The sequence below is a fragment of the Amphiura filiformis genome, chromosome 13 (genome assembly GCF_039555335.1).
Source record: "Amphiura filiformis chromosome 13, Afil_fr2py, whole genome shotgun sequence".
NCBI classification, from domain to species: domain Eukaryota; kingdom Metazoa; phylum Echinodermata; class Ophiuroidea; order Amphilepidida; family Amphiuridae; genus Amphiura; species Amphiura filiformis.
The window spans coordinates 22,905,487-22,915,842 of record NC_092640.1 but is presented as its reverse complement, the minus strand read 5'-3'; positions in this window follow the sequence as shown (position 1 = coordinate 22,915,842).

Below are 10,356 nucleotides of genomic sequence, written 5' to 3'. Positions count from 1 at the left end.
TGTTTCCACCTGCCTTCATCCAACTTCTTTTTTTCCTGTTAAATTTCATTGAATACCTCCTATGGTAATGAATTGTAAATTTCCTCATATCCCATTTCCATTATACTAACACCTTCCTCTTTTTGCTCTTATTTCTTGAACAATATTGTGAATTCCTCCAAATTTTGCACAACCAGCCTCTTTAAAGATTTCCTCTCTTCCATTCAGTAGCTTCACTGCCTCACAGCCCTGCCCTATTATCTTGTACCTCGCTCCTCTTCTTTTTCTTTCCTCTTTCCCACCTTCCTCTCCTCTTTTCTTTTCTTTTCTTTTCTTCTCTCTCCCATCCTTTTTCCTCTCTTTCTTTTTTCTTCCCATGGCATTATTTCCTCAATTTTGACTCTCATTTCCTAGGAGCGGTGCTCCCCGCTCCCGCACAATTTGCATCCCTGGCCAGAAGTATAAAACTGCATCCAAGCAGAAATAACGTGTTTTAATAGCTTTCGAATTGACCTCGCCAATTCAATTTCCTTTTTACTCTATCCATTTCCTTCAGTTCAATGACCATCATAAAGAAGCAGACTACTAGTCCAAGGACAGGAGCGCAAACAGGCTTATACCACTACTTCCAAGCCAACGGCGTCCCTAATTATTCCAAAGTTACCGGCTATGAAGACTGGACATCACGTGGTGGATGGGATAAAATCATCGCGGCACAGAGTTTATCCAAGTGTATTCCCGCAGAACCTGAGCTACAGGCTGATAACGCGTGTACCTCAGTGAGTGGATGGGTTGGGATAATGATTACCGGAACGCCATTGTGGACTTATGAGAGTTCATCCGGTGCAAATGCTGTGGCGGAATTGTATACGGACACTTGTGGCGGGCATCCTAATAAGGATAACAAGTACCATGCTCATGGAGTAAGTTTGTTTGTTTGTTTACCTATTGTCGATTTCACTTTCTACTTTGGTCGAAACTTCATTGTTAGGTAGTGGCTCTGACTTTCATCAGTCCTGATGAAGTCAGAGCCACATCTGACGAAAGCTTGACCAATTTCACACGGTGACTGGCTGCACCAGTACTGTAGGTTAATAAAATAAAAATAATAACAATAATAAAAATCAATTTTCATGGTTAGGTTTGGCGTATTAAAGGCCCATTCGTGATATGTTCATCCAGCGGATCGTAAAAATCATCAAAATTCAGATTTTGGCAGCCTTATTGTCATAGATGTGCTAACATAGCCTGTTAGTTGCTAAGCATCTTATTTCAACAAAACTTAGTGTATGGTAATTAAGTGCGATGTCAATCATAAGACACGTTATATGAAACTAATCTCCTTCGCAACCAGTTTGGTTCCCCTCCCTCCACATAAACGGTCTACCAATGGCAACACATTACACCGTTTCTGATTGGCTAAGAAGACGACTTAAAAAGTTGCGTCTGGGAACTTGATTAACCTCTGGTTGAAAGCTTCCACTTGCTCAAGTAAACGCTTTCACATGACTTTGATCACTTATTGACAGTCGCCTGTCTGCTAAAGTGTTAATATACTGTCAGGTCAGTTATCAATTTAACGGCGGCATCCTTTTGTCAAAAACAAAAGGTACCACTTGATGAATAGCTTGTCGGCAAATCAAATCAAATCCCCAGCAAACACAAAAACGTTTTAAAAACGTTTTAAATAGGTTAAATTTTGGCTTTTGGTTTAGGTAAAAACGTTTTAATAACATTAAAATGTCGGGTTATATAAAGGTCATGATAACGTTTTAAAACGTTTTGTATGAAAACACACTACAACAATATTTTTAAATGTTTTCAAAAAATGTTATTGTAAACTATTTTTGCAAACATTTTTGCCAAATATTGTGTCAATACTTAAATAACATTATGTTGAAATATTTGAACCCTGTAAACACAGAAATGTTCTTAAAATGTTTTTTTCAAAACCTTTTAATAACATTTAAATGTCGGGTTATATAAAGGTCAGGAAAACGTTTTTAAAACGTTATTGAAAATAGTTTGGGCAAACATTTTTCGCAAAATATTTTTTCAACCCCAAAATAAGTTTTGTATCGAGTTTTCAAGAATGTTTTTGGAATGTTATTAAAACGTTTTTATACCATTTATATAACCCGACATTTAAACGTTTTCTGTAAAACATTTCTGTTTGCTGAGCAGGAGATTATCAAAAAATGTTTTTTAAGGTTATGAAAACGTTTTATACTCTTAATATACCCTTTATATAACCCGACATTTAAAGGTTTTCTGACAACCTTTTATAACCTTTTGCGAATGATGTCGAAAACGTTTTGTGTTTGCTGGGTCGGTATCAAATCAAAGGAACAATGCGTTACGTAATGCATGTTTATACAAGCTCCTTGGGAAGACTCTTGCCTCTCTTGCTCATGTCTCTCATCGTAATAATTATATTTTAATAGGCCGGATAGGCCTACAGCAGGTTCAAAGTCAAACATGTTACACTGGTCCACTTTAATGTGACACTTAAACCATACTTCAGATTAGCAAATCGCCATGCTCGGATGATGTGTAGTGTATTTGTAGCGTAGCCAATCATGCGCGTATTATGTGGGGGAGGGCTTTGGGGGCGCCAGCCCCCCGGGGTAAAAGCAGGGGGCGGCCAAAATGAAGGGGCGGCGGAAGAAGAAGGGGCGGCAAAAACAGGGGCGGCAAAAACGAAAGGGGCAGCAAAAAGAATTAGTAAATAAAAAAGGGCGTAAAAATTTGATAAAGCATACAAAATTGGAAAAAATGGTACTATACATCAAAATGTGCTGCTTTTAGGGCGGTAGCGCCTGAAACCCTTTTTTTTATGCTCTTCACTTTTTCAAACGACCGAGAAAAAAATTGGGTCAACCTTTTCGGGCTGCTGAGGAAGGGCGGCAAAATTAAATTTTCATCAGCCCCCGGGGTTGGGCGGCCACGGTACGCCACTGTCAATGCCCCCCGGGCATTATTCTCACCCTCTCCTCTGCATTCTCAAGTTCCTCTCTACCTCTCCTCTCTTTTTCTCACCCTCTTACTTGTTCGAGCAATTAATGCTTTATTGTCATCTTTTGACACTATAATTTTGCACATTTTCCACAAAATTAAGTCCACTTTCCCTTACAAAAGCATTGAAAATAAAAAGTGTATTGCAAACCATGCACGTATATATGATCATGATCATAATGATGATACTAAAATACCATGTTCTGTCTATATTTTCTTCGTTTGTAGTGGTCTGGTACTAATTTCACTTCTAGTGCTTTCTCCAACTGTTTGAGCAGTAACTCCAGTTCGTTTTCGAACACTACATGTCCGGCTCCGTTTCTTGGCGTAGCTATGGATGGATTTCCTATTTACGGCCCACAGAAGTGTGACACCTGTCTGTCGTACGCAACCGACGGTATCGCGTGTGATACATTCAATACTACTGCGTCCGCAACCGGGTAAGTATAACTATAATACCGCGGAATCATGGCATGTTGCCTATGGGGATCGTCGCTAATTCAAGTCCCACATTAGCAAACTCAAATAGCGCGAGTGTACACAAAAGAAACTTCGCGCGTAAGATGAGCGATATCACCAGGCCTGAACGCTGTACCGGCGTTAGCCAAACTCGAGTACGCTTAGAAGGCACAGGCATGAAAAAATCCATTCTGTGTGTTTATTAATCTAAGGATAATACCAATGTACACGATGAAGTAGAATAGACTGGTTCTGTTTTGGAAATATGTGTTTACTTAAGCATCAAGCGGCAAGTTCACGTAAAAGCTGGCAACTAAATTAATTTGGTTAATTCGGGTATGCGGAGTTAAACATTATTGTCTGCCATGCTGTATTCGAGCCCCGTGACCCTAAAATAGACCCAAAACCCTTACTTTATCATACGGGGGCAAAAATTAAACATGCTCCAAATTCACTAAAAAACATGTCAAATTATTTGTCTGGGCTTAGGGATCATAAAATATAACATATTTGCGCGTAGGACATAATATATTTAACAAGTTAAGAGACTCAACAGGTCCAATGTCAATTTGCATGTTGCACAGGGGTAAAATTAAAGTTGCTCTGATTTTCGTGAAAATGGAGGCAAACTGTTCAAGTTCAAGGGATTCAGGAAAAGAATAGTTTCTACTATCTGCGATGTGAAGTCTCCTATGGAATCCTACATAATTATCTTTTAACTCTTTCCTGTGTAACATACTAACTAGACATCGCAGATAGTCCAAACTATTCTTTTTTGAAACCTCTAAGCTAGACAAACAATTTGCCTCAACTTTTACGAAAATTGGAGCAACTTTGACTTTTGACCATGCACAACAAGCAAATAAATCTCAGACCATTTGACCATAATTTCTTAACTGTAGGTCGTACGCGCACAAATTTAACATTTCTGGGATCCGTGGGGGCAGACGAATAATTTGACATGTTTGAAAGTGTTATTGAAATAAAATTATTTTTTGCCCCCTATGGGGTCATGGCGGGGGTCTAAGACGCAAAGTGTCGTTCGATTACACTATTTGCCTTCCATGAGCAACAAGCCAAAATGGCGGATTTATCATAGTTAAGAGGGCGTACCACCAAATCACTCCACGTTTTATGTACCAGCGAAATCGGCGTTTAGCAATATATACTTTGAAAAGAATATTATTCTACACATGATCAACTTTAATTTGATAGCTTTATATCTAAAATGCGTTTTTCCATTGCCAACATCTAAAAGTGCGTCTTTCCTGTGTATTTCCTGTGTATATCTTTGGATGACATTAAAGCCACTGTCTATATTCCAGACGATACGGTATAAAGTTCTGAAAGAAGTATTCTGAGAAGAATATATAGGATTAGATTAGATTAACTTGAACAATATAATATATGAAAGCAATACTATTTGGAAACAAATTAAACTCGGACAGGGGTATTTTATAGGCATGTGTTATTTTATTTGTATAACCGGAAGTATAACATTAAAATGTGCAATGTTTTACTCCAGCTTGTTGTGATTGTGGTTTTGATGATGCTGTTTTGTAATTAACCACCATTAGCATTTACTCTTCATCTCTTTAGTCTCCGATGTATAATCTCGGATCTATAATATATTTTATTATAATTAATATAAGCTACCTCTTCCATTTGCAGATTGTTCACTGAGAGCGAGTTGACTAACGGTGGCCGTAATACATCAGATAACACTCAACTTGGTGATAGTGGTAAGGACCACGTATTTGAGTATCGTCTACATACCGACGCACCATACCACATCAGCTGCTTGCGAGGATCAACAGCGGGCATTGCTAAGTAAGATATAATGTAGATGTAGCCCTCTTGGCTGCCAGCATTCACTCGTTAAAGGCCTATTAAACCAGCATCGTTGCACATGATGGACACGATTAAGACAATTTCTAGTTCTAAATGGCTTAAAGTGACATGGCCTTGCTACACTTCATTAAAAATAAGTAACAACATCAGTGATCAATAAGTTCAAATTGAAAAAACAAACAAACAAGGGCCTCTGGATGATAGAACAAATTGGGGGTCTTTGGGTGACAAAGCATGTGTTAATAAATATGGGGTATTTGGGTGATAGCAATGTTAAAAGAGGGGGTAGGGGTATTTGTTTGTGGGCATGTCAAGATTTCGCACAGCGTAGGATTCGAGGCAGTATAGATAGATTCGATAGTAGCATATCGACCGGAGGAAGAAGTTCCCCCTGGCTCGAAATACCATAACAAACTTGACAAACAATAATATGTAATTTTTATCTTCTTTCAGCTCTATTACAGACCAGAATTAACTTGTACAAACAATTAAAAGTGGCTCAGTAGAGAGTTATATATTTATGAAATCGCTTTAGCGAGGCGATGTTTCAATTTTGACCCACCCGTAGGCCACAGGTCCTCTGCGGATGCTCTTATATATCGTCACCCTGCTACGCTAATTGCCTAAGTCATTTTTTGTAATTTTGAGAACAAAGAACAACATGTGGTTCAAGCATGCATTAGTTACGTAATCACCCTAATTATTTCGGATTATTCCCTTTTATTAGTATCATTATCATTTGTTTTTGTATAAAGATCGGTGAATAAATATGTTTAAATGCATGCTTGAACTATATTTTGCACTTTGTTCTCAAAATTGCAAAAGATGACTTTGGCAATTAGCGTAGCAGGCTGTCGATATGGCATTAATAGAACTAATGCTGGTTTCATACTTTCTGCTTCATCATGCCGCTTGTACTTTTCTGCAAGAGGAGCGGCACACCGCTGAGCGTCAGTGGCATGGCTCTGAAAGCTACTCTTGCCGCGGCAAAGCGGTGGAGTGATCGATATATCGGCTTACCGCTGGTCACCGCTAGCGTTTTTGGTGAGATTGCGCAGTGAAGTAAAATCATCTTCTGAGCGGCAAAGCGGCAAGCGGCAGGAAAGTATGAAACCAGCATAATGCAATAGTCACTTTTCTGTTTCCTCCTGCTTCTATAAATATATTACATACTGCTTAATTTTGATAAATAAATGTATTAGATAATAGCGCGAAGGGCCTGAGTATTAAACCGACAAATGCCAAGCGCACAACCAACCCCACTATTTTTTCCGATTTATTCCAGATGTACTGGGACCAACGCCAGCGATGCTAAGAAACGCGCAGATGAGAACCTTGCGGAGATGGAAGCTGCCGAAAAGGAGGAAGAATTGAAAGAGGAACAGCTGGAAAGCAGACTGCGATATTTGCTGAAGTCCCTTCTCGATAAACGTGGAAAGGAGTAATATTCTTAAAATTTAAAGTATTTAAAATACACAAAACAAACTGTCGGTCTTTTGACATACTGTCGTATGACGAAAAATGCAGTTTTGAGAAAATCGTATTTGAGATTTTTCCAATTTTTGAAGACCCACCCACTGGAGAGCACCAAAGTAAAATGTTTACTATAATTAATCTGTAAACTCATACGACAGTTTGCCAAAAACATGCGAAATTTGACAACCTATAATCCCAGCAAACACAAAACGTATTCGACATCATTCGCAAAGGGTTATAAAAGGTTGTCAGAAAACGTTTAAATGTCGGGTTATATAAAGGGTATATTGAGAGTATAAAACGTTTTCATAAACTTAAAAAACATTTGTTGATAATCTACTGCTCAGCAAACAAAAATGTTTTACAGAAAACGTTTAAATGTCGGGTTATATAAAGGGTATACAAATGTTTTTATAACATTTCAAAATATTCTTGAAAACTTGATACAAAACATTCTAAACAGAATGTTATTTTGGGTTTGAAAAATATTTTGCGAAAAATGTTTGCCTGAAATATTTTCAATAACGTTTTAAAAACGTTTTCATGACCTTTATATAACCCGACATTTAAATGTTATTAAAAGGTTTTGAAAAAAAAAAGCATTTTAAGAACATTTCTGTGTTTGCTGAGTTCAAATATTTTACCATAATGATATTTAAGTATTGACACAATATTTGGCACAAATGTTTGCAAAAATTGTTTACAATAACATTTTTTGAAAACATTTAAAATATTGTTGTAGTGTGTTTTCATAGAAAACGTTTTAAACGTTATCATGACTTTTATATAACCCGACATTTTAATGTTATTAAAACGTTTTTACCTAAACCAAAAGCCAAAATATAACTTGTTTAAAACGTTTTTAAAACGTTGTTGTGTTTGCTGGGATGTTTCTATAGTGATACGACATATGATACGCCTGTATGTCGAATCAATATGCAACTGCAGTTACACGGTGGCATATGGCGACACTAACTAGTGCCATATCTCATTAACTAATTACATTTAGGTCTTCAAACTGTGCGAACATATAAAGTTTCATTCATAGATTTTTGAAAGTTTATATAACTCATTTTACCAAAAAATCGTCATATGACAGTATGTCAAAAGACCGAAGAAATATTATATACCTAGATGTAGAAACCATGATGTAAATACAATCAAGGAAGAAAATAAACGACTTAAATATTTAACTATAATGATCTGCATTATACAGTTAATGCAGTTATTCATGTACAATTAATAATAATTTCATACAGAATCTGACAAAACACTGATATGGCACTGGGCAGGGATTTGTTCTACATAATTATTTTGAAATAATTTGAAACAAAAATGAGATATAAAAATAGAAACCAACAGAGTAGTCTAAATATGTCACTAACGTCAATGGCACAGTCTTAGCTCTCAAATGCCGTTTGTTCTGTTCAATTTGCTTGTTTAAATCTCGAGATATGTTTAGTTAACAATGAAATAGTAAAATCACAATTGTGCCACTTTTACTAGGGAAGAGGGCTGTACATGTATTGTGTTATCAATCAATTACATTAAAAATCCCCAAAACAACAACAAGTGTTTTGAATTTTGCTGTCTTTTTCTTTTTTGTTATTCTAAACATTTGTCTCACAAATCCGCGCGTGTGGAAGCATGTATCATTTTAACAAAACCCAGACTCGTTGACTACACTGGGTTTAGCCCAGCAAACTCAAATCGGGGATCAAATATTAGGTTTTTGAATCCATTATCCATTACATAGTTTTGTTAATAAAACCGAGGTTCGTCACAACTAAAACCGAGGAGCGAATCGTAGGTTTTGGAACCTATTCCCTAGTTTTGGTTCTGATATGCCAACGGAAATCCGCTTCACAAGAGGCTTGTGTTATCCTCGGTTGTCAAACCCGAACAAATCAAGTCAAAAGTCTGAAGTATTTTGACACCGAGGACCCTAAAACAAGACCACCAGATTGGTCCCACCTAACCCAGTCTCTCTACTAAAGTTCTAATATTAAGCACTGTACAACAGTCTTAAAGTGCTAATATTAAGCACATTAGTCAGTGGCGCTAACACGTTCACGCACAAATGTGATGCGATCAGGCAAAATCAGTCGGAACTCGGAAATATTAAATTTTCAGTTTCAGTAAAACGCATTTACAAAGCTGTATTTTGCAGAAAACCACATTGAAATTGAACAGCCAGTTCCAAAGATATGAGCATTATTCAAGAGTTTCCAAAACAAAGGGAAACAAAAAGAAATATTGCCTTTGTTTGACCTCAAAATCAATATTTCCGAGTTCCGACTGATTTTGCTTGATCGCATCACAAATACTATAATCAAGTAATGAATGAACGTCTTTCAAATGACTATTTATGTTGAAATGCGCCTTGATTTTCACCACTCGGGAAGGAAGCATAATCGATCTAGGATGCGGTGATTGGTCGGTTCGGCGTCCCCACCTGAGACGGCGCCCAGGGCACGTGCCGTCACCCAGCTACGTCACTGTAGATTCCCAACGAATATTTTCATTTTTTGGGCCAATTTTTCCCATGAAATTCACTTTGCCCCCATGCCCCGAACAAATTCTGGTGCAGCTACTGCCCTTGTGTGTGTGTGGGGGGGGGCAAAACCAAGTTTTTGTCCCCATTTGTCAATCGTTTGTCCCATTTTCAGTCATTGTAACGACACTTTACTCTTTGCCGTCCCCATCTTATTTCTAAACATTTTCGGAGGGGGGGGGGGGGCAATTTGGCCTCCGGCTTCCCCTGGATACGCCACTGAGCCGATCAGTTTTAGTCCATTTATTGATATAACCGTCCCCATTCGGGCCATTTTCTTGGTAATCTGGCTGACGGGAACACGAAAAAGGGGTGGCGGTCACGTTTTTCGAGAACGGGACGGGCGCATTTGTCAAAAACGGGGACATGACCCCGAACACACCGTGTTATAAAAACAAGTACGGGTATAATAAATAATTACTATTTTATTTTTTCTGTTCCCGTTTGTCAATTTTTTACCATCCCCATTTATTACTGCCAATTTCTGGAGGTGCCCCTTTCACCCACCTAGCTACGCCACTGAATTAGTGCAGTGATACCGATGTGGTCAATACAAGCACTTTAAGACCGTTGTACAGTGCTAGTATTATCACTTTAGAAGAGCGACTGGGTGGCGGTCACGTTTTTCGAGAACGGGACGGGCGCATTTGTCAAAAACGGGGACATGACCCCGAACACACCGTGTTATAAAAACAAGTACGGGTATAATAAATAATTACTATTTTATTTTTTCTGTTCCCGTTTGTCAATTTTTTGCCATCCCCATTTATTACTGCCAATTTCTGGAGGTGCCCCTTTCACCCACCTAGCTACGCCACTGAATTAGTGCAGTGATACCGATGTGGTCAATACAAGCACTTTAAGACCGTTGTACAGTGCTAGTATTATCACTTTAGAAGAGCGACTGGGTTGCCCACCCACAGGATCGTACAGGGTAAAAATTAAACCTATTCCAATTATATATGAAATTTTTAATCTGTTCCCGTGGATTACAGAAATGTACAGACGTGAGCGATCTATCG